We start from the raw sequence: 23,742 nt of genomic DNA, 5'->3' as shown, positions 1-23,742 counted from the left end.
TTCGGTTGCTCAGCGACAGACAAGGGCGATTGACAATGCTGCCGTATTTCCTAGCACTATGGGCTCCCACGGAGGGAGCAAAGGTAAGAGAAATAATTGATTTTGTGGCTTGCACTGTGGCTGGAAGAAACAGTCATTCAGCAAATCTCATTTGCCGTTTTGACACCGGCCGAGAAAGAGGGCGACTTTCAGGCGGAGAGGGTGGCTCGAAGGCGGTAACCCCGACATGGCCCGCCATCTCCCGGAGGGTGCAGTAACTTAACCCCAGCAACGGCCGGCGCCGCGAGTCGCGATGTCTTCCGCACGAAAAATGCATCGCTTTCTGCAGAAGGCCGTTATTGTGCCTGTCTGCCTGCTAACTCGACGGCCAACAGCGCGTTTCTAAGGAAGCAAGTACATTCACGGCACCATGCTCTTCGCCGAATGCGACAACGTCAAGAGTTCTCGTTCCACTACGATAGCGCGACGCATTACAAATATTCGCCTGTGGCCGAGGAGAAGCATACTTACCTGGCGTAGAGGATACCGTGATCATGAAGGCGGTTCCTCCGGGGTGAGGCTTGTCCATTGCACTTCGGTCGAGCTGACCCCCGCGATTACTCCAAACGCGAGTAACTCGGGCGCATAATTTTTGGTAGTCGGGACTGCGTTCGCGCTGTCCCGGTGCTAATCTCCGTTACAATCAAAGCCTCTCCTCGTGTTGGACGATAAGTACTGACTGTGAGTAATTTACCAGCTTCTCATAACCGATGATGCCTCCACTAGAAGCGACAAAACACACTAGGAAACGGCGTCGAAAGCCAGAGCCAGCGCACTGCTCTTCAACCGCGTGGCACGCGCGCTCGTAATAACAGCGGCAGCCGCGAGATGGCTCAGGCCATCTAACTTGGCTACGATTTCCGTATTAACGGTCGAACGGCCCCTTTTAGCATTCTCTGCCCATAAACGGATTGCGCGCCAAACGTTATTCGGCGGCGCGGCATTCCCTGCAAGCACAGTGACTGCTGTGGCGCGAGCGGGCGTACAGGGGCCATCGGCCAGCCGAACGCTTTGGCGCCTGTGGCATGGTACATGAGGGGCCGGAAGCAAGCGTCTAGCGTAGCGTCTCGGGACTTGCAGACTTGCGGCACTTGAGGAGCTTGTGGGGATGTGAATCGAAGGAAATAACATGACGAGCTGCACCGAAAACGAGAAACATAGATTCTAGCCAACAGCGCCCTGTGCTCCCAGGCGAGGCGGCCACCCATCCAAGCCCAACGTCGGTGATCGGACGAGAACCGGCGTATTTGCACCCCTTTCTTACCCCGCTGCCGTTGGCGAGTGACTGCTGCAACGTGTGCTGGCAAGTCAGCTTCGGATCCTCACTTAACTTCCACACACAGTGAATATCTTCCTGGCCACGACAGTTTCCCGCCGCAGTTGACGTCTACCTGCTCCAAGGAATGGCCTTTCGTCGCAGTGGTTGTGTTTCATCTGACAACTTTGCAGGCAACCTAAAATAACGCTTGGAAATGAGCAATTAAAGCACGAGGAGGACTGACTGAAAACGGCCGCATGAAATTATTAAGCTCGGTTTCGATTGCAACAGTTCCAATGAAATACTCACGTACACTAATTGCAGAGGTAGGTAGGAATAAATAAATAAATTCGTTGTTGAATCACTACATTCGGAAAAAAAATATACACTGTATTGTTTAATATCATTTCTTTACACTTCAGAACTGTTACTACTTCAAAAACAAGCAATTTAATTTATCCTTACTTACTCCATGTCCAAGCAAAGAGGCAGAGAGGGGTGAATGTAATGCCTGCAGCAGTTTCAAATGTTTGCACATATAAAACTACTCATAGCGTCACCATAGTCATAAGATATTAATCATTTATGAAATGCCGCAAAATTAATCTGCAGCAAGCTGTGTTGCCATCAGATGGCAATGGCATTGTTTTGACAGTGCTACCTAGTAGTGGTGCAGCCTAAACGAATTAATTACTTCCCCTAAACTTTTCCATCTAGCTTAAATAATGAAGCATTATACTTTCATATGCGTGAAGGAAATATCTCCACATTCTGAATTAAAGAGAACACAAATTTCGTCCGAGCTTTCCAGATCGTGCTCGAGATGAACAGAAAAAAAAAAAAAAAAGAAGTGTTACCTTACCTTCAAGTGTCTTCTGTTCCATCAGCGTCCAATGGGGTAAGTTGCAGTTTTTTGCTGATTATTGCCTTTCCTTAAGAGCCTGCTGACGTGATGTTTGTCCCTCGTGTACAACACCCACGAGTGCATACAGCTTCCTTAGAACATCTGATAGTCTGAGCTTGGTCCTTCGGTTGCTCAGCGACAGACAAGGGCGATTGACAATGCTGCCGTATTTCCTAGCACTATGGGCTCCCACGGAGGGAGCAAAGGTAAGAGAAATAATTGATTTTGTGGCTTGCACTGTGGGCTGGAAGAAACAGTCATTCAGCAAATCTCATTTGCCGTTTTGACACCGGCCGAGAAAGAGGGCGACTTTCAGGCGGAGAGGGTGGCTCGAAGGCGGTAACCCCGACATGGCCCGCCATCTCCCGGAGGGTGCAGTAACTTAACCCCAGCAACGGCCGGCGCCGCGAGTCGCGATGTCTTCCGCACGAAAAATGCATCGCTTTCTGCAGAAGGCCGTTATTGTGCCTGTCTGCCTGCTAACTCGACGGCCAACAGCGCGTTTCTAAGGAAGCAAGTACATTCACGGCACCATGCTCTTCGCCGAATGCGACAACGTCAAGAGTTCTCGTTCCACTACGATAGCGCGACGCATTACAAATATTCGCCTGTGGCCGAGGAGAAGCATACTTACCTGGCGTAGAGGATACCGTGATCATGAAGGCGGTTCCTCCGGGGTGAGGCTTGTCCATTGCACTTCGGTCGAGCTGACCCCCGCGATTACTCCAAACGCGAGTAACTCGGGCGCATAATTTTTGGTAGTCGGGACTGCGTTCGCGCTGTCCCGGTGCTAATCTCCGTTACAATCAAAGCCTCTCCTCGTGTTGGACGATAAGTACTGACTGTGAGTAATTTACCAGCTTCTCATAACCGATGATGCCTCCACTAGAAGCGACAAAACACACTAGGAAACGGCGTCGAAAGCCAGAGCCAGCGCACTGCTCTTCAACCGCGTGGCACGCGCGCTCGTAATAACAGCGGCAGCCGCGAGATGGCTCAGGCCATCTAACTTGGCTACGATTTCCGTATTAACGGTCGAACGGCCCCTTTTAGCATTCTCTGCCCATAAACGGATTGCGCGCCAAACGTTATTCGGCGGCGCGGCATTCCCTGCAAGCACAGTGACTGCTGTGGCGCGAGCGGGCGTACAGGGGCCATCGGCCAGCCGAACGCTTTGGCGCCTGTGGCATGGTACATGAGGGGCCGGAAGCAAGCGTCTAGCGTAGCGTCTCGGGACTTGCAGACTTGCGGCACTTGAGGAGCTTGTGGGGATGTGAATCGAAGGAAATAACATGACGAGCTGCACCGAAAACGAGAAACATAGATTCTAGCCAACAGCGCCCTGTGCTCCCAGGCGAGGCGGCCACCCATCCAAGCCCAACGTCGGTGATCGGACGAGAACCGGCGTATTTGCACCCCTTTCTTACCCCGCTGCCGTTGGCGAGTGACTGCTGCAACGTGTGCTGGCAAGTCAGCTTCGGATCCTCACTTAACTTCCACACACAGTGAATATCTTCCTGGCCACGACAGTTTCCCGCCGCAGTTGACGTCTACCTGCTCCAAGGAATGGCCTTTCGTCGCAGTGGTTGTGTTTCATCTGACAACTTTGCAGGCAACCTAAAATAACGCTTGGAAATGAGCAATTAAAGCACGAGGAGGACTGACTGAAAACGGCCGCATGAAATTATTAAGCTCGGTTTCGATTGCAACAGTTCCAATGAAATACTCACGTACACTAATTGCAGAGGTAGGTAGGAATAAATAAATAAATTCGTTGTTGAATCACTACATTCGGAAAAAAAATATACACTGTATTGTTTAATATCATTTCTTTACACTTCAGAACTGTTACTACTTCAAAAACAAGCAATTTAATTTATCCTTACTTACTCCATGTCCAAGCAAAGAGGCAGAGAGGGGTGAATGTAATGCCTGCAGCAGTTTCAAATGTTTGCACATATAAAACTACTCATAGCGTCACCATAGTCATAAGATATTAATCATTTATGAAATGCCGCAAAATTAATCTGCAGCAAGCTGTGTTTGCCATCAGATGGCAATGGCATTGTTTTGACAGTGCTACCTAGTAGTGGTGCAGCCTAAACGAATTAATTACTTCCCCTAAACTTTTCCATCTAGCTTAAATAATGAAGCATTATACTTTCATATGCGTGAAGGAAATATCTCCACATTCTGAATTAAAGAGAACACAAATTTCGTCCGAGCTTTCCAGATCGTGCTCGAGATGAACAGAAAAAAAAAAAAAAAAGAAGTGTTACCTTACCTTCAAGTGTCTTCTGTTCCATCAGCGTCCAATGGGGTAAGTTGCAGTTTTTTGCTGATTATTGCCTTTCCTTAAGAGCCTGCTGACGTGATGTTTGTCCCTCGTGTACAACACCCACGAGTGCATACAGCTTCCTTAGAACATCTGATAGTCTGAGCTTGGTCCTTCGGTTGCTCAGCGACAGACAAGGGCGATTGACAATGCTGCCGTATTTCCTAGCACTATGGGCTCCCACGGAGGGAGCAAAGGTAAGAGAAATAATTGATTTTGTGGCTTGCACTGTGGCTGGAAGAAACAGTCATTCAGCAAATCTCATTTGCCGTTTTGACACCGGCCGAGAAAGAGGGCGACTTTCAGGCGGAGAGGGTGGCTCGAAGGCGGTAACCCCGACATGGCCCGCCATCTCCCGGAGGGTGCAGTAACTTAACCCCAGCAACGGCCGGCGCCGCGAGTCGCGATGTCTTCCGCACGAAAAATGCATCGCTTTCTGCAGAAGGCCGTTATTGTGCCTGTCTGCCTGCTAACTCGACGGCCAACAGCGCGTTTCTAAGGAAGCAAGTACATTCACGGCACCATGCTCTTCGCCGAATGCGACAACGTCAAGAGTTCTCGTTCCACTACGATAGCGCGACGCATTACAAATATTCGCCTGTGGCCGAGGAGAAGCATACTTACCTGGCGTAGAGGATACCGTGATCATGAAGGCGGTTCCTCCGGGGTGAGGCTTGTCCATTGCACTTCGGTCGAGCTGACCCCCGCGATTACTCCAAACGCGAGTAACTCGGGCGCATAATTTTTGGTAGTCGGGACTGCGTTCGCGCTGTCCCGGTGCTAATCTCCGTTACAATCAAAGCCTCTCCTCGTGTTGGACGATAAGTACTGACTGTGAGTAATTTACCAGCTTCTCATAACCGATGATGCCTCCACTAGAAGCGACAAAACACACTAGGAAACGGCGTCGAAAGCCAGAGCCAGCGCACTGCTCTTCAACCGCGTGGCACGCGCGCTCGTAATAACAGCGGCAGCCGCGAGATGGCTCAGGCCATCTAACTTGGCTACGATTTCCGTATTAACGGTCGAACGGCCCCTTTTAGCATTCTCTGCCCATAAACGGATTGCGCGCCAAACGTTATTCGGCGGCGCGGCATTCCCTGCAAGCACAGTGACTGCTGTGGCGCGAGCGGGCGTACAGGGGCCATCGGCCAGCCGAACGCTTTGGCGCCTGTGGCATGGTACATGAGGGGCCGGAAGCAAGCGTCTAGCGTAGCGTCTCGGGACTTGCAGACTTGCGGCACTTGAGGAGCTTGTGGGGATGTGAATCGAAGGAAATAACATGACGAGCTGCACCGAAAACGAGAAACATAGATTCTAGCCAACAGCGCCCTGTGCTCCCAGGCGAGGCGGCCACCCATCCAAGCCCAACGTCGGTGATCGGACGAGAACCGGCGTATTTGCACCCCTTTCTTACCCCGCTGCCGTTGGCGAGTGACTGCTGCAACGTGTGCTGGCAAGTCAGCTTCGGATCCTCACTTAACTTCCACACACAGTGAATATCTTCCTGGCCACGACAGTTTCCCGCCGCAGTTGACGTCTACCTGCTCCAAGGAATGGCCTTTCGTCGCAGTGGTTGTGTTTCATCTGACAACTTTGCAGGCAACCTAAAATAACGCTTGGAAATGAGCAATTAAAGCACGAGGAGGACTGACTGAAAACGGCCGCATGAAATTATTAAGCTCGGTTTCGATTGCAACAGTTCCAATGAAATACTCACGTACACTAATTGCAGAGGTAGGTAGGAATAAATAAATAAATTCGTTGTTGAATCACTACATTCGGAAAAAAAATATACACTGTATTGTTTAATATCATTTCTTTACACTTCAGAACTGTTACTACTTCAAAAACAAGCAATTTAATTTATCCTTACTTACTCCATGTCCAAGCAAAGAGGCAGAGAGGGGTGAATGTAATGCCTGCAGCAGTTTCAAATGTTTGCACATATAAAACTACTCATAGCGTCACCATAGTCATAAGATATTAATCATTTATGAAATGCCGCAAAATTAATCTGCAGCAAGCTGTGTTGCCATCAGATGGCAATGGCATTGTTTTGACAGTGCTACCTAGTAGTGGTGCAGCCTAAACGAATTAATTACTTCCCCTAAACTTTTCCATCTAGCTTAAATAATGAAGCATTATACTTTCATATGCGTGAAGGAAATATCTCCACATTCTGAATTAAAGAGAACACAAATTTCGTCCGAGCTTTCCAGATCGTGCTCGAGATGAACAGAAAAAAAAAAAAAAAAGAAGTGTTACCTTACCTTCAAGTGTCTTCTGTTCCATCAGCGTCCAATGGGGTAAGTTGCAGTTTTTTGCTGATTATTGCCTTTCCTTAAGAGCCTGCTGACGTGATGTTTGTCCCTCGTGTACAACACCCACGAGTGCATACAGCTTCCTTAGAACATCTGATAGTCTGAGCTTGGTCCTTCGGTTGCTCAGCGACAGACAAGGGCGATTGACAATGCTGCCGTATTTCCTAGCACTATGGGCTCCCACGGAGGGAGCAAAGGTAAGAGAAATAATTGATTTTGTGGCTTGCACTGTGGCTGGAAGAAACAGTCATTCAGCAAATCTCATTTGCCGTTTTGACACCGGCCGAGAAAGAGGGCGACTTTCAGGCGGAGAGGGTGGCTCGAAGGCGGTAACCCCGACATGGCCCGCCATCTCCCGGAGGGTGCAGTAACTTAACCCCAGCAACGGCCGGCGCCGCGAGTCGCGATGTCTTCCGCACGAAAAATGCATCGCTTTCTGCAGAAGGCCGTTATTGTGCCTGTCTGCCTGCTAACTCGACGGCCAACAGCGCGTTTCTAAGGAAGCAAGTACATTCACGGCACCATGCTCTTCGCCGAATGCGACAACGTCAAGAGTTCTCGTTCCACTACGATAGCGCGACGCATTACAAATATTCGCCTGTGGCCGAGGAGAAGCATACTTACCTGGCGTAGAGGATACCGTGATCATGAAGGCGGTTCCTCCGGGGTGAGGCTTGTCCATTGCACTTCGGTCGAGCTGACCCCCGCGATTACTCCAAACGCGAGTAACTCGGGCGCATAATTTTTGGTAGTCGGGACTGCGTTCGCGCTGTCCCGGTGCTAATCTCCGTTACAATCAAAGCCTCTCCTCGTGTTGGACGATAAGTACTGACTGTGAGTAATTTACCAGCTTCTCATAACCGATGATGCCTCCACTAGAAGCGACAAAACACACTAGGAAACGGCGTCGAAAGCCAGAGCCAGCGCACTGCTCTTCAACCGCGTGGCACGCGCGCTCGTAATAACAGCGGCAGCCGCGAGATGGCTCAGGCCATCTAACTTGGCTACGATTTCCGTATTAACGGTCGAACGGCCCCTTTTAGCATTCTCTGCCCATAAACGGATTGCGCGCCAAACGTTATTCGGCGGCGCGGCATTCCCTGCAAGCACAGTGACTGCTGTGGCGCGAGCGGGCGTACAGGGGCCATCGGCCAGCCGAACGCTTTGGCGCCTGTGGCATGGTACATGAGGGGCCGGAAGCAAGCGTCTAGCGTAGCGTCTCGGGACTTGCAGACTTGCGGCACTTGAGGAGCTTGTGGGGATGTGAATCGAAGGAAATAACATGACGAGCTGCACCGAAAACGAGAAACATAGATTCTAGCCAACAGCGCCCTGTGCTCCCAGGCGAGGCGGCCACCCATCCAAGCCCAACGTCGGTGATCGGACGAGAACCGGCGTATTTGCACCCCTTTCTTACCCCGCTGCCGTTGGCGAGTGACTGCTGCAACGTGTGCTGGCAAGTCAGCTTCGGATCCTCACTTAACTTCCACACACAGTGAATATCTTCCTGGCCACGACAGTTTCCCGCCGCAGTTGACGTCTACCTGCTCCAAGGAATGGCCTTTCGTCGCAGTGGTTGTGTTTCATCTGACAACTTTGCAGGCAACCTAAAATAACGCTTGGAAATGAGCAATTAAAGCACGAGGAGGACTGACTGAAAACGGCCGCATGAAATTATTAAGCTCGGTTTCGATTGCAACAGTTCCAATGAAATACTCACGTACACTAATTGCAGAGGTAGGTAGGAATAAATAAATAAATTCGTTGTTGAATCACTACATTCGGAAAAAAAATATACACTGTATTGTTTAATATCATTTCTTTACACTTCAGAACTGTTACTACTTCAAAAACAAGCAATTTAATTTATCCTTACTTACTCCATGTCCAAGCAAAGAGGCAGAGAGGGGTGAATGTAATGCCTGCAGCAGTTTCAAATGTTTGCACATATAAAACTACTCATAGCGTCACCATAGTCATAAGATATTAATCATTTATGAAATGCCGCAAAATTAATCTGCAGCAAGCTGTGTTGCCATCAGATGGCAATGGCATTGTTTTGACAGTGCTACCTAGTAGTGGTGCAGCCTAAACGAATTAATTACTTCCCCTAAACTTTTCCATCTAGCTTAAATAATGAAGCATTATACTTTCATATGCGTGAAGGAAATATCTCCACATTCTGAATTAAAGAGAACACAAATTTCGTCCGAGCTTTCCAGATCGTGCTCGAGATGAACAGAAAAAAAAAAAAAAAAGAAGTGTTACCTTACCTTCAAGTGTCTTCTGTTCCATCAGCGTCCAATGGGGTAAGTTGCAGTTTTTTGCTGATTATTGCCTTTCCTTAAGAGCCTGCTGACGTGATGTTTGTCCCTCGTGTACAACACCCACGAGTGCATACAGCTTCCTTAGAACATCTGATAGTCTGAGCTTGGTCCTTCGGTTGCTCAGCGACAGACAAGGGCGATTGACAATGCTGCCGTATTTCCTAGCACTATGGGCTCCCACGGAGGGAGCAAAGGTAAGAGAAATAATTGATTTTGTGGCTTGCACTGTGGCTGGAAGAAACAGTCATTCAGCAAATCTCATTTGCCGTTTTGACACCGGCCGAGAAAGAGGGCGACTTTCAGGCGGAGAGGGTGGCTCGAAGGCGGTAACCCCGACATGGCCCGCCATCTCCCGGAGGGTGCAGTAACTTAACCCCAGCAACGGCCGGCGCCGCGAGTCGCGATGTCTTCCGCACGAAAAATGCATCGCTTTCTGCAGAAGGCCGTTATTGTGCCTGTCTGCCTGCTAACTCGACGGCCAACAGCGCGTTTCTAAGGAAGCAAGTACATTCACGGCACCATGCTCTTCGCCGAATGCGACAACGTCAAGAGTTCTCGTTCCACTACGATAGCGCGACGCATTACAAATATTCGCCTGTGGCCGAGGAGAAGCATACTTACCTGGCGTAGAGGATACCGTGATCATGAAGGCGGTTCCTCCGGGGTGAGGCTTGTCCATTGCACTTCGGTCGAGCTGACCCCCGCGATTACTCCAAACGCGAGTAACTCGGGCGCATAATTTTTGGTAGTCGGGACTGCGTTCGCGCTGTCCCGGTGCTAATCTCCGTTACAATCAAAGCCTCTCCTCGTGTTGGACGATAAGTACTGACTGTGAGTAATTTACCAGCTTCTCATAACCGATGATGCCTCCACTAGAAGCGACAAAACACACTAGGAAACGGCGTCGAAAGCCAGAGCCAGCGCACTGCTCTTCAACCGCGTGGCACGCGCGCTCGTAATAACAGCGGCAGCCGCGAGATGGCTCAGGCCATCTAACTTGGCTACGATTTCCGTATTAACGGTCGAACGGCCCCTTTTAGCATTCTCTGCCCATAAACGGATTGCGCGCCAAACGTTATTCGGCGGCGCGGCATTCCCTGCAAGCACAGTGACTGCTGTGGCGCGAGCGGGCGTACAGGGGCCATCGGCCAGCCGAACGCTTTGGCGCCTGTGGCATGGTACATGAGGGGCCGGAAGCAAGCGTCTAGCGTAGCGTCTCGGGACTTGCAGACTTGCGGCACTTGAGGAGCTTGTGGGGATGTGAATCGAAGGAAATAACATGACGAGCTGCACCGAAAACGAGAAACATAGATTCTAGCCAACAGCGCCCTGTGCTCCCAGGCGAGGCGGCCACCCATCCAAGCCCAACGTCGGTGATCGGACGAGAACCGGCGTATTTGCACCCCTTTCTTACCCCGCTGCCGTTGGCGAGTGACTGCTGCAACGTGTGCTGGCAAGTCAGCTTCGGATCCTCACTTAACTTCCACACACAGTGAATATCTTCCTGGCCACGACAGTTTCCCGCCGCAGTTGACGTCTACCTGCTCCAAGGAATGGCCTTTCGTCGCAGTGGTTGTGTTTCATCTGACAACTTTGCAGGCAACCTAAAATAACGCTTGGAAATGAGCAATTAAAGCACGAGGAGGACTGACTGAAAACGGCCGCATGAAATTATTAAGCTCGGTTTCGATTGCAACAGTTCCAATGAAATACTCACGTACACTAATTGCAGAGGTAGGTAGGAATAAATAAATAAATTCGTTGTTGAATCACTACATTCGGAAAAAAAATATACACTGTATTGTTTAATATCATTTCTTTACACTTCAGAACTGTTACTACTTCAAAAACAAGCAATTTAATTTATCCTTACTTACTCCATGTCCAAGCAAAGAGGCAGAGAGGGGTGAATGTAATGCCTGCAGCAGTTTCAAATGTTTGCACATATAAAACTACTCATAGCGTCACCATAGTCATAAGATATTAATCATTTATGAAATGCCGCAAAATTAATCTGCAGCAAGCTGTGTTGCCATCAGATGGCAATGGCATTGTTTTGACAGTGCTACCTAGTAGTGGTGCAGCCTAAACGAATTAATTACTTCCCCTAAACTTTTCCATCTAGCTTAAATAATGAAGCATTATACTTTCATATGCGTGAAGGAAATATCTCCACATTCTGAATTAAAGAGAACACAAATTTCGTCCGAGCTTTCCAGATCGTGCTCGAGATGAACAGAAAAAAAAAAAAAAAAGAAGTGTTACCTTACCTTCAAGTGTCTTCTGTTCCATCAGCGTCCAATGGGGTAAGTTGCAGTTTTTTGCTGATTATTGCCTTTCCTTAAGAGCCTGCTGACGTGATGTTTGTCCCTCGTGTACAACACCCACGAGTGCATACAGCTTCCTTAGAACATCTGATAGTCTGAGCTTGGTCCTTCGGTTGCTCAGCGACAGACAAGGGCGATTGACAATGCTGCCGTATTTCCTAGCACTATGGGCTCCCACGGAGGGAGCAAAGGTAAGAGAAATAATTGATTTTGTGGCTTGCACTGTGGCTGGAAGAAACAGTCATTCAGCAAATCTCATTTGCCGTTTTGACACCGGCCGAGAAAGAGGGCGACTTTCAGGCGGAGAGGGTGGCTCGAAGGCGGTAACCCCGACATGGCCCGCCATCTCCCGGAGGGTGCAGTAACTTAACCCCAGCAACGGCCGGCGCCGCGAGTCGCGATGTCTTCCGCACGAAAAATGCATCGCTTTCTGCAGAAGGCCGTTATTGTGCCTGTCTGCCTGCTAACTCGACGGCCAACAGCGCGTTTCTAAGGAAGCAAGTACATTCACGGCACCATGCTCTTCGCCGAATGCGACAACGTCAAGAGTTCTCGTTCCACTACGATAGCGCGACGCATTACAAATATTCGCCTGTGGCCGAGGAGAAGCATACTTACCTGGCGTAGAGGATACCGTGATCATGAAGGCGGTTCCTCCGGGGTGAGGCTTGTCCATTGCACTTCGGTCGAGCTGACCCCCGCGATTACTCCAAACGCGAGTAACTCGGGCGCATAATTTTTGGTAGTCGGGACTGCGTTCGCGCTGTCCCGGTGCTAATCTCCGTTACAATCAAAGCCTCTCCTCGTGTTGGACGATAAGTACTGACTGTGAGTAATTTACCAGCTTCTCATAACCGATGATGCCTCCACTAGAAGCGACAAAACACACTAGGAAACGGCGTCGAAAGCCAGAGCCAGCGCACTGCTCTTCAACCGCGTGGCACGCGCGCTCGTAATAACAGCGGCAGCCGCGAGATGGCTCAGGCCATCTAACTTGGCTACGATTTCCGTATTAACGGTCGAACGGCCCCTTTTAGCATTCTCTGCCCATAAACGGATTGCGCGCCAAACGTTATTCGGCGGCGCGGCATTCCCTGCAAGCACAGTGACTGCTGTGGCGCGAGCGGGCGTACAGGGGCCATCGGCCAGCCGAACGCTTTGGCGCCTGTGGCATGGTACATGAGGGGCCGGAAGCAAGCGTCTAGCGTAGCGTCTCGGGACTTGCAGACTTGCGGCACTTGAGGAGCTTGTGGGGATGTGAATCGAAGGAAATAACATGACGAGCTGCACCGAAAACGAGAAACATAGATTCTAGCCAACAGCGCCCTGTGCTCCCAGGCGAGGCGGCCACCCATCCAAGCCCAACGTCGGTGATCGGACGAGAACCGGCGTATTTGCACCCCTTTCTTACCCCGCTGCCGTTGGCGAGTGACTGCTGCAACGTGTGCTGGCAAGTCAGCTTCGGATCCTCACTTAACTTCCACACACAGTGAATATCTTCCTGGCCACGACAGTTTCCCGCCGCAGTTGACGTCTACCTGCTCCAAGGAATGGCCTTTCGTCGCAGTGGTTGTGTTTCATCTGACAACTTTGCAGGCAACCTAAAATAACGCTTGGAAATGAGCAATTAAAGCACGAGGAGGACTGACTGAAAACGGCCGCATGAAATTATTAAGCTCGGTTTCGATTGCAACAGTTCCAATGAAATACTCACGTACACTAATTGCAGAGGTAGGTAGGAATAAATAAATAAATTCGTTGTTGAATCACTACATTCGGAAAAAAAATATACACTGTATTGTTTAATATCATTTCTTTACACTTCAGAACTGTTACTACTTCAAAAACAAGCAATTTAATTTATCCTTACTTACTCCATGTCCAAGCAAAGAGGCAGAGAGGGGTGAATGTAATGCCTGCAGCAGTTTCAAATGTTTGCACATATAAAACTACTCATAGCGTCACCATAGTCATAAGATATTAATCATTTATGAAATGCCGCAAAATTAATCTGCAGCAAGCTGTGTTGCCATCAGATGGCAATGGCATTGTTTTGACAGTGCTACCTAGTAGTGGTGCAGCCTAAACGAATTAATTACTTCCCCTAAACTTTTCCATCTAGCTTAAATAATGAAGCATTATACTTTCATATGCGTGAAGGAAATATCTCCACATTCTGAATTAAAGAGAACACAAATTTCGTCCGAGCTTTCCAGATCGTGCTCGAGATGAACAGAAAAAAAAAAAAAAAAGAAGTGTTACCTTACCTTCAAGTGTCTTCTGTTCCATCAGCGTCCAATGGGGTAAGTTGCAGTTTTTTGCTGATTATTGCCTTTCCTTAAGAGCCTGCTGACGTGATGTTTGTCCCTCGTGTACAACACCCACGAGTGCATACAGCTTCCTTAGAACATCTGATAGTCTGAGCTTGGTCCTTCGGTTGCTCAGCGACAGACAAGGGCGATTGACAATGCTGCCGTATTTCCTAGCACTATGGGCTCCCACGGAGGGAGCAAAGGTAAGAGAAATAATTGATTTTGTGGCTTGCACTGTGGCTGGAAGAAACAGTCATTCAGCAAATCTCATTTGCCGTTTTGACACCGGCCGAGAAAGAGGGCGACTTTCAGGCGGAGAGGGTGGCTCGAAGGCGGTAACCCCGACATGGCCCGCCATCTCCCGGAGGGTGCAGTAACTTAACCCCAGCAACGGCCGGCGCCGCGAGTCGCGATGTCTTCCGCACGAAAAATGCATCGCTTTCTGCAGAAGGCCGTTATTGTGCCTGTCTGCCTGCTAACTCGACGGCCAACAGCGCGTTTCTAAGGAAGCAAGTACATTCACGGCACCATGCTCTTCGCCGAATGCGACAACGTCAAGAGTTCTCGTTCCACTACGATAGCGCGACGCATTACAAATATTCGCCTGTGGCCGAGGAGAAGCATACTTACCTGGCGTAGAGGATACCGTGATCATGAAGGCGGTTCCTCCGGGGTGAGGCTTGTCCATTGCACTTCGGTCGAGCTGACCCCCGCGATTACTCCAAACGCGAGTAACTCGGGCGCATAATTTTTGGTAGTCGGGACTGCGTTCGCGCTGTCCCGGTGCTAATCTCCGTTACAATCAAAGCCTCTCCTCGTGTTGGACGATAAGTACTGACTGTGAGTAATTTACCAGCTTCTCATAACCGATGATGCCTCCACTAGAAGCGACAAAACACACTAGGAAACGGCGTCGAAAGCCAGAGCCAGCGCACTGCTCTTCAACCGCGTGGCACGCGCGCTCGTAATAACAGCGGCAGCCGCGAGATGGCTCAGGCCATCTAACTTGGCTACGATTTCCGTATTAACGGTCGAACGGCCCCTTTTAGCATTCTCTGCCCATAAACGGATTGCGCGCCAAACGTTATTCGGCGGCGCGGCATTCCCTGCAAGCACAGTGACTGCTGTGGCGCGAGCGGGCGTACAGGGGCCATCGGCCAGCCGAACGCTTTGGCGCCTGTGGCATGGTACATGAGGGGCCGGAAGCAAGCGTCTAGCGTAGCGTCTCGGGACTTGCAGACTTGCGGCACTTGAGGAGCTTGTGGGGATGTGAATCGAAGGAAATAACATGACGAGCTGCACCGAAAACGAGAAACATAGATTCTAGCCAACAGCGCCCTGTGCTCCCAGGCGAGGCGGCCACCCATCCAAGCCCAACGTCGGTGATCGGACGAGAACCGGCGTATTTGCACCCCTTTCTTACCCCGCTGCCGTTGGCGAGTGACTGCTGCAACGTGTGCTGGCAAGTCAGCTTCGGATCCTCACTTAACTTCCACACACAGTGAATATCTTCCTGGCCACGACAGTTTCCCGCCGCAGTTGACGTCTACCTGCTCCAAGGAATGGCCTTTCGTCGCAGTGGTTGTGTTTCATCTGACAACTTTGCAGGCAACCTAAAATAACGCTTGGAAATGAGCAATTAAAGCACGAGGAGGACTGACTGAAAACGGCCGCATGAAATTATTAAGCTCGGTTTCGATTGCAACAGTTCCAATGAAATACTCACGTACACTAATTGCAGAGGTAGGTAGGAATAAATAAATAAATTCGTTGTTGAATCACTACATTCGGAAAAAAAATATACACTGTATTGTTTAATATCATTTCTTTACACTTCAGAACTGTTACTACTTCAAAAACAAGCAATTTAATTTATCCTTACTTACTCCATGTCCAAGCAAAGAGGCAGAGAGGGGTGAATGTAATGCCTGCAGCAGTTTCAAATGTTTGCACATATAAAACTACTCATAGCGTCACCATAGTCATAAGATATTAATCATTTATGAAATGCCGCAAAATTAATCTGCAGCAAGCTGTGTTGCCATCAGATGGCAATGGCATTGTTTTGACAGTGCTACCTAGTAGTGGTGCAGCCTAAACGAATTAATTACTTCCCCTAAACTTTTCCATCTAGCTTAAATAATGAAGCATTATACTTTCATATGCGTGAAGGAAATATCTCCACATTCTGAATTAAAGAGAACACAAATTTCGTCCGAGCTTTCCAGATCGTGCTCGAGATGAACAGAAAAAAAAAAAAAAAGAAGTGTTACCTTACCTTCAAGTGTCTTCTGTTCCATCAGCGTCCAATGGGGTAAGTTGCAGTTTTTTGCTGATTATTGCCTTTCCTTAAGAGCCTGCTGACGTGATGTTTGTCCCTCGTGTACAACACCCACGAGTGCATACAGCTTCCTTAGAACATCTGATAGTCTGAGCTTGGTCCTTCGGTTGCTCAGCGACAGACAAGGGCGATTGACAATGCTGCCGTATTTCCTAGCACTATGGGCTCCCACGGAGGGAGCAAAGGTAAGAGAAATAATTGATTTTGTGGCTTGCACTGTGGCTGGAAGAAACAGTCATTCAGCAAATCTCATTTGCCGTTTTGACACCGGCCGAGAAAGAGGGCGACTTTCAGGCGGAGAGGGTGGCTCGAAGGCGGTAACCCCGACATGGCCCGCCATCTCCCGGAGGGTGCAGTAACTTAACCCCAGCAACGGCCGGCGCCGCGAGTCGCGATGTCTTCCGCACGAAAAATGCATCGCTTTCTGCAGAAGGCCGTTATTGTGCCTGTCTGCCTGCTAACTCGACGGCCAACAGCGCGTTTCTAAGGAAGCAAGTACATTCACGGCACCATGCTCTTCGCCGAATGCGACAACGTCAAGAGTTCTCGTTCCACTACGATAGCGCGACGCATTACAAATATTCGCCTGTGGCCGAGGAGAAGCATACTTACCTGGCGTAGAGGATACCGTGATCATGAAGGCGGTTCCTCCGGGGTGAGGCTTGTCCATTGCACTTCGGTCGAGCTGACCCCCGCGATTACTCCAAACGCGAGTAACTCGGGCGCATAATTTTTGGTAGTCGGGACTGCGTTCGCGCTGTCCCGGTGCTAATCTCCGTTACAATCAAAGCCTCTCCTCGTGTTGGACGATAAGTACTGACTGTGAGTAATTTACCAGCTTCTCATAACCGATGATGCCTCCACTAGAAGCGACAAAACACACTAGGAAACGGCGTCGAAAGCCAGAGCCAGCGCACTGCTCTTCAACCGCGTGGCACGCGCGCTCGTAATAACAGCGGCAGCCGCGAGATGGCTCAGGCCATCTAACTTGGCTACGATTTCCGTATTAACGGTCGAACGGCCCCTTTTAGCATTCTCTGCCCATAAACGGATTGCGCGCCAAACGTTATTCGGCGGCGCGGCATTCCCTGCAAGCACAGTGACTGCTGTGGCGCGAGCGGGCGTACAGGGGCCATCGGCCAGCCGAACGCTTTGGCGCCTGTGGCATGGTACATGAGGGGCCGGAAGCAAGCGTCTAGCGTAGCGTCTCGGGACTTGCAGACTTGCGGCACTTGAGGAGCTTGTGGGGATGTGAATCGAAGGAAATAACATGACGAGCTGCACCGAAAACGAGAAACATAGATTCTAGCCAACAGCGCCCTGTGCTCCCAGGCGAGGCGGCCACCCATCCAAGCCCAACGTCGGTGATCGGACGAGAACCGGCGTATTTGCACCCCTTTCTTACCCCGCTGCCGTTGGCGAGTGACTGCTGCAACGTGTGCTGGCAAGTCAGCTTCGGATCCTCACTTAACTTCCACACACAGTGAATATCTTCCTGGCCACGACAGTTTCCCGCCGCAGTTGACGTCTACCTGCTCCAAGGAATGGCCTTTCGTCGCAGTGGTTGTGTTTCATCTGACAACTTTGCAGGCAACCTAAAATAACGCTTGGAAATGAGCAATTAAAGCACGAGGAGGACTGACTGAAAACGGCCGCATGAAATTATTAAGCTCGGTTTCGATTGCAACAGTTCCAATGAAATACTCACGTACACTAATTGCAGAGGTAGGTAGGAATAAATAAATAAATTCGTTGTTGAATCACTACATTCGGAAAAAAAATATACACTGTATTGTTTAATATCATTTCTTTACACTTCAGAACTGTTACTACTTCAAAAACAAGCAATTTAATTTATCCTTACTTACTCCATGTCCAAGCAAAGAGGCAGAGAGGGGTGAATGTAATGCCTGCAGCAGTTTCAAATGTTTGCACATATAAAACTACTCATAGCGTCACCATAGTCATAAGATATTAATCATTTATGAAATGCCGCAAAATTAATCTGCAGCAAGCTGTGTTGCCATCAGATGGCAATGGCATTGTTTTGACAGTGCTACCTAGTAGTGGTGCAGCCTAAACGAATTAATTACTTCCCCTAAACTTTTCCATCTAGCTTAAATAATGAAGCATTATACTTTCATATGCGTGAAGGAAATATCTCCACATTCTGAATTAAAGAGAACACGAATTTCGTCCGAGCTTTCCAGATCGTGCTCGAGATGAACAGAAAAAAAAAAAAAAAGAAGTGTTACCTTACCTTCAAGTGTCTTCTGTTCCATCAGCGTCCAATGGGGTAAGTTGCAGTTTTTTGCTGATTATTGCCTTTCCTTAAGAGCCTGCTGACGTGATGTTTGTCCCTCGTGTACAACACCCACGAGTGCATACAGCTTCCTTAGAACATCTGATAGTCTGAGCTTGGTCCTTCGGTTGCTCAGCGACAGACAAGGGCGATTGACAATGCTGCCGTATTTCCTAGCACTATGGGCTCCCACGGAGGGAGCAAAGGTAAGAGAAATAATTGATTTTGTGGCTTGCACTGTGGCTGGAAGAAACAGTCATTCAGCAAATCTCATTTGCCGTTTTGACACCGGCCGAGAAAGAGGGCGACTTTCAGGCGGAGAGGGTGGCTCGAAGGCGGTAACCCCGACATGGCCCGCCATCTCCCGGAGGGTGCAGTAACTTAACCCCAGCAACGGCCGGCGCCGCGAGTCGCGATGTCTTCCGCACGAAAAATGCATCGCTTTCTGCAGAAGGCCGTTATTGTGCCTGTCTGCCTGCTAACTCGACGGCCAACAGCGCGTTTCTAAGGAAGCAAGTACATTCACGGCACCATGCTCTTCGCCGAATGCGACAACGTCAAGAGTTCTCGTTCCACTACGATAGCGCGACGCATTACAAATATTCGCCTGTGGCCGAGGAGAAGCATACTTACCTGGCGTAGAGGATACCGTGATCATGAAGGCGGTTCCTCCGGGGTGAGGCTTGTCCATTGCACTTCGGTCGAGCTGACCCCCGCGATTACTCCAAACGCGAGTAACTCGGGCGCATAATTTTTGGTAGTCGGGACTGCGTTCGCGCTGTCCCGGTGCTAATCTCCGTTACAATCAAAGCCTCTCCTCGTGTTGGACGATAAGTACTGACTGTGAGTAATTTACCAGCTTCTCATAACCGATGATGCCTCCACTAGAAGCGACAAAACACACTAGGAAACGGCGTCGAAAGCCAGAGCCAGCGCACTGCTCTTCAACCGCGTGGCACGCGCGCTCGTAATAACAGCGGCAGCCGCGAGATGGCTCAGGCCATCTAACTTGGCTACGATTTCCGTATTAACGGTCGAACGGCCCCTTTTAGCATTCTCTGCCCATAAACGGATTGCGCGCCAAACGTTATTCGGCGGCGCGGCATTCCCTGCAAGCACAGTGACTGCTGTGGCGCGAGCGGGCGTACAGGGGCCATCGGCCAGCCGAACGCTTTGGCGCCTGTGGCATGGTACATGAGGGGCCGGAAGCAAGCGTCTAGCGTAGCGTCTCGGGACTTGCAGACTTGCGGCACTTGAGGAGCTTGTGGGGATGTGAATCGAAGGAAATAACATGACGAGCTGCACCGAAAACGAGAAACATAGATTCTAGCCAACAGCGCCCTGTGCTCCCAGGCGAGGCGGCCACCCATCCAAGCCCAACGTCGGTGATCGGACGAGAACCGGCGTATTTGCACCCCTTTCTTACCCCGCTGCCGTTGGCGAGTGACTGCTGCAACGTGTGCTGGCAAGTCAGCTTCGGATCCTCACTTAACTTCCACACACAGTGAATATCTTCCTGGCCACGACAGTTTCCCGCCGCAGTTGACGTCTACCTGCTCCAAGGAATGGCCTTTCGTCGCAGTGGTTGTGTTTCATCTGACAACTTTGCAGGCAACCTAAAATAACGCTTGGAAATGAGCAATTAAAGCACGAGGAGGACTGACTGAAAACGGCCGCATGAAATTATTAAGCTCGGTTTCGATTGCAACAGTTCCAATGAAATACTCACGTACACTAATTGCAGAGGTAGGTAGGAATAAATAAATAAATTCGTTGTTGAATCACTACATTCGGAAAAAAAATATACACTGTATTGTTTAATATCATTTCTTTACACTTCAGAACTGTTACTACTTCAAAAACAAGCAATTTAATTTATCCTTACTTACTCCATGTCCAAGCAAAGAGGCAGAGAGGGGTGAATGTAATGCCTGCAGCAGTTTCAAATGTTTGCACATATAAAACTACTCATAGCGTCACCATAGTCATAAGATATTAATCATTTATGAAATGCCGCAAAATTAATCTGCAGCAAGCTGTGTTGCCATCAGATGGCAATGGCATTGTTTTGACAGTGCTACCTAGTAGTGGTGCAGCCTAAACGAATTAATTACTTCCCCTAAACTTTTCCATCTAGCTTAAATAATGAAGCATTATACTTTCATATGCGTGAAGGAAATATCTCCACATTCTGAATTAAAGAGAACACGAATTTCGTCCGAGCTTTCCAGATCGTGCTCGAGATGAACAGAAAAAAAAAAAAAAAGAAGTGTTACCTTACCTTCAAGTGTCTTCTGTTCCATCAGCGTCCAATGGGGTAAGTTGCAGTTTTTTGCTGATTATTGCCTTTCCTTAAGAGCCTGCTGACGTGATGTTTGTCCCTCGTGTACAACACCCACGAGTGCATACAGCTTCCTTAGAACATCTGATAGTCTGAGCTTGGTCCTTCGGTTGCTCAGCGACAGACAAGGGCGATTGACAATGCTGCCGTATTTCCTAGCACTATGGGCTCCCACGGAGGGAGCAAAGGTAAGAGAAATAATTGATTTTGTGGCTTGCACTGTGGCTGGAAGAAACAGTCATTCAGCAAATCTCATTTGCCGTTTTGACACCGGCCGAGAAAGAGGGCGACTTTCAGGCGGAGAGGGTGGCTCGAAGGCGGTAACCCCGACATGGCCCGCCATCTCCCGGAGGGTGCAGTAACTTAACCCCAGCAACGGCCGGCGCCGCGAGTCGCGATGTCTTCCGCACGAAAAATGCATCGCTTTCTGCAGAAGGCCGTTATTGTGCCTGTCTGCCTGCTAACTCGACGGCCAACAGCGCGTTTCTAAGGAAGCAAGTACATTCACGGCACCATGCTCTTCGCCGAATGCGACAACGTCAAGAGTTCTCGTTCCACTACGATAGCGCGACGCATTACAAATATTCGCCTGTGGCCGAGGAGAAGCATACTTACCTGGCGTAGAGGATACCGTGATCATGAAGGCGGTTCCTCCGGGGTGAGGCTTGTCCATTGCACTTCGGTCGAGCTGACCCCCGCGATTACTCCAAACGCGAGTAACTCGGGCGCATAATTTTTGGTAGTCGGGACTGCGTTCGCGCTGTCCCGGTGCTAATCTCCGTTACAATCAAAGCCTCTCCTCGTGTTGGACGATAAGTACTGACTGTGAGTAATTTACCAGCTTCTCATAACCGATGATGCCTCCACTAGAAGCGACAAAACACACTAGGAAACGGCGTCGAAAGCCAGAGCCAGCGCACTGCTCTTCAACCGCGTGGCACGCGCGCTCGTAATAACAGCGGCAGCCGCGAGATGGCTCAGGCCATCTAACTTGGCTACGATTTCCGTATTAACGGTCGAACGGCCCCTTTTAGCATTCTCTGCCCATAAACGGATTGCGCGCCAAACGTTATTCGGCGGCGCGGCATTCCCTGCAAGCACAGTGACTGCTGTGGCGCGAGCGGGCGTACAGGGGCCATCGGCCAGCCGAACGCTTTGGCGCCTGTGGCATGGTACATGAGGGGCCGGAAGCAAGCGTCTAGCGTAGCGTCTCGGGACTTGCAGACTTGCGGCACTTGAGGAGCTTGTGGGGATGTGAATCGAAGGAAATAACATGACGAGCTGCACCGAAAACGAGAAACATAGATTCTAGCCAACAGCGCCCTGTGCTCCCAGGCGAGGCGGCCACCCATCCAAGCCCAACGTCGGTGATCGGACGAGAACCGGCGTATTTGCACCCCTTTCTTACCCCGCTGCCGTTGGCGAGTGACTGCTGCAACGTGTGCTGGCAAGTCAGCTTCGGATCCTCACTTAACTTCCACACACAGTGAATATCTTCCTGGCCACGACAGTTTCCCGCCGCAGTTGACGTCTACCTGCTCCAAGGAATGGCCTTTCGTCGCAGTGGTTGTGTTTCATCTGACAACTTTGCAGGCAACCTAAAATAACGCTTGGAAATGAGCAATTAAAGCACGAGGAGGACTGACTGAAAACGGCCGCATGAAATTATTAAGCTCGGTTTCGATTGCAACAGTTCCAATGAAATACTCACGTACACTAATTGCAGAGGTAGGTAGGAATAAATAAATAAATTCGTTGTTGAATCACTACATTCGGAAAAAAAAAATATACACTGTATTGTTTAATATCATTTCTTTACACTTCAGAACTGTTACTACTTCAAAAACAAGCAATTTAATTTATCCTTACTTACTCCATGTCCAAGCAAAGAGGCAGAGAGGGGTGAATGTAATGCCTGCAGCAGTTTCAAATGTTTGCACATATAAAACTACTCATAGCGTCACCATAGTCATAAGATATTAATCATTTATGAAATGCCGCAAAATTAATCTGCAGCAAGCTGTGTTGCCATCAGATGGCAATGGCATTGTTTTGACAGTGCTACCTAGTAGTGGTGCAGCCTAAACGAATTAATTACTTCCCCTAAACTTTTCCATCTAGCTTAAATAATGAAGCATTATACTTTCATATGCGTGAAGGAAATATCTCCACATTCTGAATTAAAGAGAACACAAATTTCGTCCGAGCTTTCCAGATCGTGCTCGAGATGAACAGAAAAAAAAAAAAAAAGAAGTGTTACCTTACCTTCAAGTGTCTTCTGTTCCATCAGCGTCCAATGGGGTAAGTTGCAGTTTTTTGCTGATTATTGCCTTTCCTTAAGAGCCTGCTGACGTGATGTTTGTCCCTCGTGTACAACACCCACGAGTGCATACAGCTTCCTTAGAACATCTGATAGTCTGAGCTTGGTCCTTCGGTTGCTCAGCGACAGACAAGGGCGATTGACAATGCTGCCGTATTTCCTAGCACTATGGGCTCCCACGGAGGGAGCAAAGGTAAGAGAAATAATTGATTTTGTGGCTTGCACTGTGGCTGGAAGAAACAGTCATTCAGCAAATCTCATTTGCCGTTTTGACACCGGCCGAGAAAGAGGGCGACTTTCAGGCGGAGAGGGTGGCTCGAAGGCGGTAACCCCGACATGGCCCGCCATCTCCCGGAGGGTGCAGTAACTTAACCCCAGCAACGGCCGGCGCCGCGAGTCGCGATGTCTTCCGCACGAAAAATGCATCGCTTTCTGCAGAAGGCCGTTATTGTGCCTGTCTGCCTGCTAACTCGACGGCCAACAGCGCGTTTCTAAGGAAGCAAGTACATTCACGGCACCATGCTCTTCGCCGAATGCGACAACGTCAAGAGTTCTCGTTCCACTACGATAGCGCGACGCATTACAAATATTCGCCTGTGGCCGAGGAGAAGC

At 49.5% G+C, this 23,742-nt stretch overlaps 10 non-coding genes across 10 annotated transcripts; all 10 read left to right on the top strand.

Moving 5' to 3' along the window:
• Positions 1-502: 502 nt before the first annotated feature.
• LOC124734603 lies at positions 503-664 on the top strand. Its single transcript, XR_007009409.1, has one exon. It is a non-coding gene; the product is annotated as a U1 spliceosomal RNA (small nuclear RNA).
• A 2,163-nt stretch (positions 665-2,827) lies between these two features.
• Positions 2,828-2,989, top strand: LOC124734602. Its single transcript, XR_007009408.1, has one exon. It is a non-coding gene; the product is annotated as a U1 spliceosomal RNA (small nuclear RNA).
• Positions 2,990-5,152: 2,163 nt separating this feature from the next.
• Positions 5,153-5,314, top strand: LOC124734601. Its single transcript, XR_007009407.1, has one exon. It is a non-coding gene; the product is annotated as a U1 spliceosomal RNA (small nuclear RNA).
• A 2,162-nt stretch (positions 5,315-7,476) lies between these two features.
• On the top strand, positions 7,477-7,638 carry LOC124734600. Its single transcript, XR_007009406.1, has one exon. It is a non-coding gene; the product is annotated as a U1 spliceosomal RNA (small nuclear RNA).
• Positions 7,639-9,800: 2,162 nt separating this feature from the next.
• LOC124734599 lies at positions 9,801-9,962 on the top strand. The gene has a single exon (XR_007009405.1). It is a non-coding gene; the product is annotated as a U1 spliceosomal RNA (small nuclear RNA).
• A 2,162-nt stretch (positions 9,963-12,124) lies between these two features.
• LOC124734598 lies at positions 12,125-12,286 on the top strand. Its single transcript, XR_007009404.1, has one exon. It is a non-coding gene; the product is annotated as a U1 spliceosomal RNA (small nuclear RNA).
• Positions 12,287-14,448: 2,162 nt separating this feature from the next.
• Positions 14,449-14,610, top strand: LOC124734597. The gene has a single exon (XR_007009403.1). It is a non-coding gene; the product is annotated as a U1 spliceosomal RNA (small nuclear RNA).
• Positions 14,611-16,771: 2,161 nt separating this feature from the next.
• On the top strand, positions 16,772-16,933 carry LOC124734596. The gene has a single exon (XR_007009402.1). It is a non-coding gene; the product is annotated as a U1 spliceosomal RNA (small nuclear RNA).
• Positions 16,934-19,094: 2,161 nt separating this feature from the next.
• LOC124734595 lies at positions 19,095-19,256 on the top strand. The gene has a single exon (XR_007009401.1). It is a non-coding gene; the product is annotated as a U1 spliceosomal RNA (small nuclear RNA).
• Positions 19,257-21,417: 2,161 nt separating this feature from the next.
• On the top strand, positions 21,418-21,579 carry LOC124734593. The gene has a single exon (XR_007009400.1). It is a non-coding gene; the product is annotated as a U1 spliceosomal RNA (small nuclear RNA).
• The last annotated feature ends 2,163 nt before the right edge of the window (positions 21,580-23,742 follow it).

The sequence above is a fragment of the Schistocerca piceifrons genome, unplaced genomic scaffold, assembly GCF_021461385.2.
Source record: "Schistocerca piceifrons isolate TAMUIC-IGC-003096 unplaced genomic scaffold, iqSchPice1.1 HiC_scaffold_154, whole genome shotgun sequence".
Classification (NCBI taxonomy): Eukaryota; Metazoa; Arthropoda; class Insecta; order Orthoptera; family Acrididae; genus Schistocerca; species Schistocerca piceifrons.
The sequence above is the reverse complement of the archived record's forward strand: the minus strand, read 5'-3'. Positions and strand labels throughout refer to the sequence as shown.